A 10,931-nucleotide genomic window follows, 5' to 3' on the forward strand; every position below is an offset into this window, starting at 1 on the left:
GCTAACCTTCAAAGAAAGGGCTTCATCCCCAGAACGTCAGCAAGAATGAGTTCCACTCGTTAAACAATCACAAAGGAATTAGCGCTGCTTCCTGTCATTGTAAGTTTTGCGCACGTTATATATACACATCTGGCCCAAATGGCAGGAAAACTTACGCCCACTCTATCGTCGACGTATCAAGAATAGGTGAATGTGCGCACGCTTGAATGTATGCGCACTGTATACGCACAATGACGGACTACACCGATGGCGCACGAATGGTCGAAGCTGAATGTTTCGTGACGGTCCACAAGAGTAAGCGAGTTACTAGCTGTAATATATATTTGCTACACGGTATTACAATGTACAAAACAGCTACGTTTCAAGCCGTGTGCGCAGCAAGAACAAATCTATCGGAACTGAGCACACCCGCCAGCGATTAGGCAGAAAATAATCAGATAGTGGCCGCACCGAGGAACTTCACTGAGTCAGAAACTGACAAGCCACTGCTTCAAAATATTTGCCGAATAAAGAACAAAGAGCAAAACACACTAATCCTGACTGAATTCATAATCGCAAAGCTTGGAATGAATATTTAGCCCCGCTTTTAGAAGAAGCACCATATACACTGCTTGCGCCGTTTGGACATAGCTTAATCAGCTCCGAAAGCGCTTTTGCATGTTCTCTGAAGCTGTGATCAAACCTTCGTGTCGTCCACTTAGTCACCGTCTACGATATCTCCGAAAACAGAGGTTTTCTAAGCCGCGCCGGCGTCATACATTTCCATTGTAAACAAGGAGGCAACGGAGGCAGTTGAGGCATGCAATGGACGCGTCACCACGTGATCAAACATGGCAGCGCCCACGGGATCGCCGCGAAAAGGGTCAATAGCACGGGCGCGCCGTGCTTCTCGCCACGGACGCCACGCGCGGTCTTCGTCGCAGTGGCGTGCCCAGAAAGAAGCGCGCGAGGGGAGCCCAGTTGCCGCATGGCGCGTTTCTCAGCGTTCACACGCACCGGCACACCATGCGTTTCGGAGGCCACGCGCTGGCTTCGCCGCGGCGGCGCTGGATGGCGCCGAGTGTTAGAGAAGCGCGAGCGCAGTTTCGCTGCAGTACACACCTAGTACGTGTACTTTCGTTTCGACGATGGCAATACGTTGTGTCACTTATCGATTCAATGCTGACGCATTACCCTCGGCAGTGATCGTGACATGGGTTCTGCCGCATTTTTATTCTTGGAGAGAATAAAAAATTAGCTGCCAAAAGACATGCCTGCTCCCCCTACGGTTGCATCGAAGGCCTGAACTTTCCCCAATCGCTATCCTCTGACGCAGCGCTGCCCCTCTGCCCACGGATCGACGTACCGTTCTCGCGACGACGTGGTCGGCGAGTACAGCTACGACCCTATCGGGGGACAGTTGATGGTGTTCGACTCCGAAATATTCTTGAGAAAAAAGGTGAGTTCGTGTCATTCCGGCTAGTCTGCTGATGGAAAACGAATCCCCGTCGGCTTCCATCATGTCACAAAAAGAAAGGTCGTGAGATCCAAGGAGGATTCCCTCTTCATGGTTCCAGAGGGAACCATGCAGGATGCGAAAATTTCCCTGCGGGAAGCTTCGCAGGGTGATTAGTCAAAATCAAGCTGTGCATCCCATGCAAGCATACGCATCGTCCATTGGAGTATCACGATGCGTTCAAGGCTGATAGGGCTTCAGCCCCTCCCCAAATTTTGTTCGTGCTGGCATGCACCGCCGACCAAAACATCCACCGGCGCCGAGAATCATTCTGAATTTTGTCTACAACCTTAGAAAACATTGCCTCCCGGATCGGCTCAAGCATGGCTTGAAAAATGCCCACTCTTCTTCGTATGCTGAAAGAATGAAAGTGATAGCCTTTCTTCTCCCTTATTTTTATTGCGATATCAGTTATATATGGACGCTTCCAGAAAAGCATTTCCGCCGTGGGTCGTCCTCGTAGCCGCGGTGTTCCGTTAAATTCCAAGTGCGAAAACATCATGGCTAAATTATCCAAACTTTCCGATCATGAATTGAATCAATATTAGTGTGTTTTGCTCTTCTTTATTTCGCTAATATTATGAAGCAGTTGCTTGTTGCGTTTATGACTCAGTAACGTTCCTCGGGGCGGTCACTATGTAAGTATTCTCTGCCAAATCGCTGGAGGGTGTGCTGAAATCCGATCAATCTGTTCTTGCTGCGCATAGCGCTTGAAACCAGGGTCGTAGCCAGGGGGGGGGGGAGAGGCTGATAGGGCTTCAGCCCCTCCCCGAATTTTGTTCGTGCTGGCATGCACCGCCGACCAAAACATCCACCGGCGCCGAGAATCCTTCTGAATTTTGTCTACAATGTCTTTTTCACTCTCGAAAATACATTTTTTCACTCACGCACATTGCGAACTCGGGCTGGACTTCCTGGCAACGCCCTTGCACGTGGAGCCACTTAACGCAAGGACCCCATACGAGCACAAAGTTTCAAGGGCTTTTCGATAGCGAGTGGATGCGTTGCGGCATCTCTAAGCGGCCGCGGAATCTACGGGGCGCATGGATTTCAATTCCGAAACTTTATAGTTATAAAGTTCTCATAAACATTTGACGCGAAAGGTGCACTGACATTTCCGAAGGCGTGCTTTAGATTTTGAATTCTGGAACTTTATGGGTTCGCAATCTTCGGTTCGCAATCTTCCAGACACACGAAAATACTAAGTATCACCATGACTGTCAGTTGGCAGCCGAAAATTTTCCCTAAATATTTTCAGGAAGCACACCCAATGTGATTGATCAGCTGGACCAGTGCAAGCAAAATAAAATAAGAGAAAACAGAAGGAAGTTAATGGCCTATTATCGAGGCAGTTCTTTTTTGCGGGCAACAAGGTCTGGCTCTCCATGGCCATAGATAGGGACAGTGGTCCTATGGATTAACCAAAACCTCCGCTGAATATACTGGTATTTGAGAGCGCTTCTTCGCATGCGAGCTGATTGTGGAGATACATCATATCTGAAGAACCATTTGGAAAGTTGCCCCAGTAATGCCTCGTAATTAAGCCCAGATGTACAAAACTAAATTATAGAAATCTGTGGTGAGATTATCAAAGAAAGCCTAGAGGCCAAAGTAAACGATACAAGGCTGCTTCTCCATACTTGCTTACGAAACGACGGATATGGCGGCAATCGAACAGCTGTTTGGGCAAGGCACCTAAACAAGGATGCCAACGACGTCGAAGGAGTGTTTTTAGGTTTTAGCACCGGAATGAAGGCCTATCTCATTGCGACTGCAGGTTCTATGTAAATGTGTACAAACTTTTGGAGATTCTAGTCACCCTTACAATGACCACTGACTGCCAGCGCAGAAATAACATTTTTTAACACGAGAATACTAAAAAACTACTCGCGCTCTACAATCTAGAACGCATGGTTAGGCTGGCGCTTCTATACGCCCACAGAGACGTCGGCATCAACGTGTCCGAAGTCATTGACCGCTTTGCATAACTGCCCCGCCGAGTGAAGTTTGTCCTTTAGACAGCGAAGCAGCAAAAATCAATTCAAATAAAAAGCTCTGTGCCTTCAGGTCCATAAACTCGTAATTACGAAAACGTATGACTTCATTAGCTTTTAAAACCGCAGAAATGTTCGCCATTTATTGTAAGAGTTAGCATCATGATCAAAATTATTATGTGAAAAAGAAAATTACGAGGACATCAATAACGAATTTTGACCAACGTTGCTCATTGAAAGCCGGGCCCACGCAGCGTTTCCCAACACAGTCGGACATTGGGTAGTTCAACTTGCCACATCATCTGTAGATTTCGTTTGTCCTTTTCTTTCCTTTTTTGGCTACCTGCTTTTACTTCTTTTTTGGGTGCAGAATAATTGTTGCCGCTGTGCAGGCAGTTAAAATACACATTTTCGTACTGATTTCTGCATCTGCCTATATTATTCTACCCACATGGCCCAAGTACATATCACAATTTCTGCGATCAGTTTACTATCTGTGACTGCGCAACATGTTTATTTGTCTGGTTTGACGCATTATATACAGTGACGTTTGCTTAGATACGCAGATTTATTGGAGGCTCATCATCATCATCAGCCTATATTTTATGTCCACTGCAGGACGAAGGCCTCTCCCTGCGATCTCCAATTACCCCTGTCTTGCGCTAGCGTATAGGCTTATAAGTATATTTAAATATCTTGTTGGGAGGTTTTGTATATACTGTGAGGTACCTCCGAGACTCCCACGTCCACTTCGCCAGCCAACCGAGAGATGGCAGCACCTGTCTGGCATTCTCCCTTGTTTTCCCGCCTTTAGCTTGGAGAGGAGAGCTGAGTGAGTGTCTGCCCGGCTGCCATGTAGGACTGTTCTCTTGAGTCGCGCTGGCGCGCGCTAGCCCTTGTATTGTTTGGTATGCTTTACCAACATTATTAATAAAGACGTCCACCTGCGTCGACGTTAATGCCTTCGTGCCAGCCTCGAGCATCTCGCCCCAGCTTCGCCCTCACATTTGGCGCTGTCGACCAAGAATTTCGCCTCGCCGTTCGCTCACGCCGTGCCGCCGCTCCCGCGAGGCCCTAGTTGCCGCCATTGTCTACCTCGTTGTTCCCACCAAGTAAGCGCCATGCCGGGATTGAATTAGGCCGAAGTCACCGTCGCGTGCTTCAGCACCGAGTTTCTGCAAATCGAGATCATTCGCCGCGGAATCGACGCTACCGGGTCAAGAGATGACCTGATTCAACGTTTGACAGCGTGCCTGGAGGAAGCTCGTGAAGCGATTCCGAAACGACCACCGAGACCGGCCTCGGCGCCGGTTTCCTCGACCAGAGTGTAGTTCCCTGCCTCACCCCTTACTCCGACGGTTCGTCAAGCAATTCCAGGTGCAACCTCGCAAGTGTATGCGCCCGCCTCGTACGTCCTACCGTCACCGTGGTCCTACCCTACGCCGCCGCAGCCATTCCAGCGCATGAAGTATTTTCGCCGCCACAGGAACCGCAGCCGTTTGTAACACCCAGCTTTGTAACGGCTCCACGGTACCCCCAGCCACCATTTGGCGTGCCATTTTCGCCAATGTCACCGCAGTACCAGGGCAAGTGACAACCATGCCCGACGTATCGTCTACCCTGCCATTGTTCGAGAACTGCCACAAGCAAAGTGCGCCTTTGTGAATTCAGGAGATTCAACAAACGCAACAGCTAACTTCGTGGTCGCTAGAAACAACCCGCCTGCCTCATCGCCGCAAGCAAGTTGAGAGGCACTGCGAAAAACTGGCACCTGACTCTTGGCGCGCAGTTCCCGACTTGGGATACGCGGCATAAAGCTTTCCTGGACGCATTCGCCGACGATCTGACTCTACTGCAATGGCAGCAGCAAATTATGTCCCAAGTACAGTCCAGCTCTCAGTCACTTCGCGACTATGCCTATGCAAAGCTTCGAGTAATCGAGAAATGTCCAGCGCCACTGACGGAGGAGCCTCAGAAGGTGGAATATCTCCTGCACGGCATTCAGTGCGCGGGAACCGCAACAAGCATAGCAGCGCAACGCCCATCGTCAATATCAAGCTTCATTGATATATGCACCCACCTTGACAGGGCAAATTGCAACATATGCAGATCGCAAGCAACCCGGCTGATCGTCCTGACCAGACTCTCCGCAGTCAAAATAACCGGACTACGCCTTGCAGACAAGTCTCTTCTGTGTCTTTAATGCCTTCATTGGCACCTCCAACAGTCGGCAGTTTCAAGCACAGCGGTGTGTCCCCGTCTCGCCCTGCCAGTCTTTCACATAACCGTCGCCTAGCAGATCTACCACCTGCTGAGAAGAAATTGCTCGGTACTCAGCTCTGTCACAACGTTATGGTGTCCCTGCGTTTCGCCCAGGACAGTCATTGAGCGAAGCTGTTTACTTCAAGTGTCACGAAAAGGGCCACCTAGCATCAAAGTGCCCAACAAAGCAAGAGACTGTCACACAGCAGCCAGCCACAGCTTCAACATCACTTCATGCAGCAGCCCCTGCGCTGCACACAAGCCCTTTGTAAGACGTCCGTGGCTTCCATCTGGAGTGTTCATTCTTTACAGCTGACACCGCGCTCTTGGGCTCCCACGACGCCTTCCGGGACACAGGGTCCAAGATAACTATAGTGACGAAGTCTGCAATCAAGAATCTTACACTGATGCCCTGGACATGCGAGCCCTTCGCCGTTGTTCGTGGATCAAGTGTGCATCCCGAAGGCACGGTCTGCCTGAAGATTAAACAGTGGGCAGCTCTAGTGGAAGCCGCTGCGATCAGCAATAATGTCTTGCCGATGATACGGGGTCAGCAATACACGACTTGTGTGCCACTTAACAAACTCACCGTCAATGTTGTACACCGTTTGCCGAATGCTGATGATATCATGCAAGACGCCGCCGGAGCATTATATTTTGCATGTCTGCACCTGAAATCTGCCTACTGTAGATTATGTCAAGACAGCCTTCATCACACACAGTGGGACATACATGTGGACACGTGTGCCCTTTGATCTCAAAAATGCTCCTTCAACATTTAAATTAAACGTGCCATGCAGCTCGTCCTGCAAGACCTTCAACCTCCTATCAGGTCGGGCATCAGAGTCTACTTGGATGACATCCTCGTGTTTGCGTCCACCTTTGAAGATTTCTCGCCCGGCGTTACGTAGCTCAGAAACTGCATCTGCTTTGCCGCTGAACGATCAGCCCCCAGTCAGACAGCGCAGCGGACTTTTGAAAGTGCTGTGTTTGTGTCCCTTCCAATTTCTTTAGTTTGTGCTTTAATCCATGTAGAACATAGCCTTGCCTTGTCTGTTGCTATTTTCCTGTCACATGCGTCTGTTTTCCTGCCTCGCCTATTGACGCCTAGTATTTCCATACATTGCCTGTTGACCATGTCTAGCCTTTTCGCCCCTTTGCCTAGCCCTAGTTCACATTTGTAATCAAAGAGGACTTTGATCATAAAAATGGGGCCGGATGTCAGGTATCTCCGAGTCTCCCACGTCCACTTCGCCAGCCGCCAGACAGACGGCAGCACCGGCATTCTCCCATGTTTTCCCGCCTTTAGCTTTCCCACCCCTGCCTCGCCCCCACAATACAAGCAGCGAACTTTGTTTACCAGCGGCACTTTTTTGTCCTTTATCAAGTTGTATCTTCGCATTTGTATATTCCGTTCTATGTTGGCATTTCTAATGTATATTTTGCAGAACTGCTTTTTATATGTACTCACTGTTGCGACTATAATTTCGGTGCAATTACAATACGCGACTGGTAACAGCTGCTCCTGCGCAATCCATTGCAACGAATGACAGCGTCATTGAGGTTTTTCACTGGCCGTTGCATATGTACAAAAATGTAAACAAGGTTCGTGAATGACATAGATTCATCAAAATATTTGTCCTCAACTTGTTAATTTCATGGCCTTCACGTGTTTCATATCAACTGCATGCACTGTGTTGCTGGTTTTGAACTGATATAGTCCTCCAGTTCGTGTGATAGTTTCTTTACTTAATAAATAGACAAAAAAAAAACGGCGGTAGCATTGATATCAGTTATTTCTGCCACAATTTTTGGGACATACGAATATATTCTTTTATGAAAAAAATACATATTTTACTTGACAGTGCGTAGCGTTCAATAATTTGTTTGCAGCATCAAATATACCACGGCATTGGCAATACAGTTCAAATACACAAATACATTTGTGTATTTGATCCCTCGACCGCGCTCCATTAGGAGCGCGGTCTACTCCTTATGGCCTCCTCCTTAAGCGCCGTCTTGTGTCTCTAGAACAAACTTCTCCGCGAAAAGGGTCAATAGCGCGGCTGAGCGCGACCGCGCGGGCTCTTCCTTGAAAGCGACCTGCGGTCGGTACCGAGTCTAGGTGCGCCGATGGCTGATAGCTTCGTGTGCGCTGTCTTCTCGCCTCTTAGTTCGCGTTGAAGCTAGAGGCAGCACGAAGGTCAATTCGCTGCTCTGCTGCCGCCGCGCTTCCTCACTGCAGCGTTTTGACACCGAGTGTCCGCTGTCATCGAGTGTGGTGTGTTCACGTTTGCCTGTGTGCGCGTGACACCATGCTTGTTATTTTAATTCGTAAGCGAATGTTTAAAATTTATACGGCCGATAAAACTACCATCCTTACTTCGTATAGCTGTTAATTTTCTATCGCAATCAATTCTTCGCCTTGCAGTCGAAAATGTGACTTCTTGTTCTGTTGCAGTTGGCGCCTCGAAATAGAAAATCACTGTTTCATCATGCAGTAGAAGAGTGAATTTTAGATCAATTTGTGCGGACTCGCGCCATACAGCGCACGGCGATCTTCGGTGCTAACGAACTAAGGAACCATTAATTTCCGATATCACTAATGAACGCGGTAAATTTGAAAGCTTCCACAGGTTCCCATAGCGATAGTTTAGCCTGCGTTTATTAATCTACTATATTTAGTGTGCTGCTAGGGCGTCTAAATGTAAATTTTGTTTCCCGCGTGATTACGGCCGCTGATATGTAATAATTCATTTCGTTCGATTCGATTACTTTTTCAAGCGAAGCTTGTATTGGCTCACACGTTTCGGTGGCGTTGTAGTCACGCAAAAACTCACGTGTGGCGCATACGCGCATTGGATTTGCGGGTATGAGCCAGAGATATGCGGGTGACGCGCGCGACCAGAGTCGCTTGGCTTGTCGGGGGGAGGGAAAGGGAAGGAAAGTGGGTTCGCGCACGCGCTCCGCTGGGCTTCCCTCGTCTCAGATTAGTTTCGGCGACCTGATGGGAAGGCGGCGCGTGGTACGTTGCCTGCTCCTCGGCGGAACGCATGAGCAACGGCGCCGCGAACTCGCTCCGGAAAGGGCTCGCCGTCGACGTGCCGATTCTAGCATGAGGGCTTCAGAAGCCCAGACGAAACGTTACCGTCGTCTTGCCCTCCAGGAACCCGACAACGGTGCTGCAGGCCTCGGTATAGAGCCTAGCGCCAACTTCCCTGGTGCGCCGACGGCCAGGTTTCAACGCGAGTTTCTCAACCGGAACTTCGGAGCCAGCTGCAGTGGGTATGACCGGTTGTGGTTCGAGCACAGCGTGGTACTCGTCAGTGCAATTCGTTCCGAGCAACACCGAAGAAACACACGACACCTCTTCGCTTACCCCGATTTCCTCGACAGGGGGAGGGACTGCTGATTTTTTATCATTTACCGTTCACTGTCGTCTGACCCGGTGATAACGTGGGCGGAGCGCAGCGCGGATCACTGGCCAAGTGCGCCACGGAAGAGCATTGAAATAGTATTATTGCAATATATGTCTTCCAAGATGTTGCGCGAACAGAAAGTTTGTCTTTTTTTTCTGTTTTTTATCCCGCATCCGCTGCAGGCGCTGTTGGTTCACTTCCAGGTAAAGATAACCACGGGGAGGCTGTCCAGAAGGGTGATAAGTAGATCTGTAACGGAATAAAGGTAATTTAGATAGAAAAATTTGACATTCTTGGGTGACATTTGTCACCACACAAATTAATACAAAAGCGCAGCATCTGTCTATCTACTAGTGTTTGTTTCCATCTGTCTGTCCTAATTTACACCGATATTTTATCTCACAACTATATCTACTGTTTATTTTGTCTCTGCCACTATCAGATATGTGAGGCGAAGGCCGGTTACTCGGATGTCCCCTTCGGCATCGCCGCCTACGACGTCGAATACGACTCCGATGCCGCGGACTGTCCAACTATGCAGATCGGCTTCGGTGCCTTCAGGCGTGTGAAGGCGTTGCAGCGGCTGAACGAGTTTATCGACAAAGAATTCAAGGACGCCTCCTACCTGCAAAAATGCCTGGACGTGCCCTTCTCCTGAGACGACGCCTCCTTTCGCGACACCGACTTCGTCCGTCGCTCCAACTTGTGTGACTTGAAAGAGCGAAAAGAATTGCGATTGTCATCCGTGACACTATGCTTACGCTAAGCACAGCGAAAGCGAATATAAAGAAATGAGCACAACTTCATTGCTGTGAGGAAAATAGTGTTCCACTCTTTCTTCCTTTTAAGCTGAATAGGAACAGCCTCCTTTCTTTTTTTTTATCTTGTTTGTCAAATTACATTGTGAAAGGAGAAAACTCGTCCGCTAGAGGCTCAGTGGTACCCTTGCCCCGTTAGAACACTGGCAGAAACGGGAAAACACAGGAACACTATTGATGTATCAACAATAAACAAAAATGAAGAAATTTCTCATATAATGTAAAATACACGATCTAAACAAGTTCTGTAAAAATCACGCGGTACATTAAGACTATCATTTCTAGATGAGCGTGAACATAATCATCTCTTGAACATACGCCCCAATAGTACTACTCAACTAGTTTTATTTAAGATGGATAGGTGCTTCTTTCACAAAAAGTATTCAATTCACGTGGTAGGGTATTGTTAAGCATTCGTATACAATAAAATAGTTCGCGTGACAGTGAGGAATCAATTTTTCTTTTCTTTTGTAACACACGCTTGTGTGTTAAGACAGTGGTGATTTTAAACAAAAAACTGAGCATGACCGCCTGAAACAGATGCAATGTTCACGCAACTGCATTGCTTGATGTAAGCTAGTTATTTTAATTATTTTAGATTTATTAAAAAGCACGCTCGTGGATTGTAAGTCGATGTATTTGTCAATTATTCTCAAACTTTTTGCATTACTAGAACCCCCTGACACGTTTTAGTTGTAGTGCCCTAACCAGAAAACGGCAATGTAGGCGAGAAGCAAAGAGTGCATTATCAATAATTAACTTCCACCACTTGCATGGCGCTCTCTTTGGCCATATCTGGCCCTTGCGCCATTTAACACATCAGTAAGCTTCACCGACGTTTGAATGAGGTAATAGTTCATGTTTAAATACCATTCTTACGACTATGTCTTGTCGAAACAGTACTCACATGAGCATCCCATAGTAAACATTCTGAGACAAACGC

This window comes from Dermacentor silvarum, chromosome 5, assembly GCF_013339745.2.
Source record: "Dermacentor silvarum isolate Dsil-2018 chromosome 5, BIME_Dsil_1.4, whole genome shotgun sequence".
NCBI lineage: Eukaryota > Metazoa > Arthropoda > Arachnida > Ixodida > Ixodidae > Dermacentor > Dermacentor silvarum.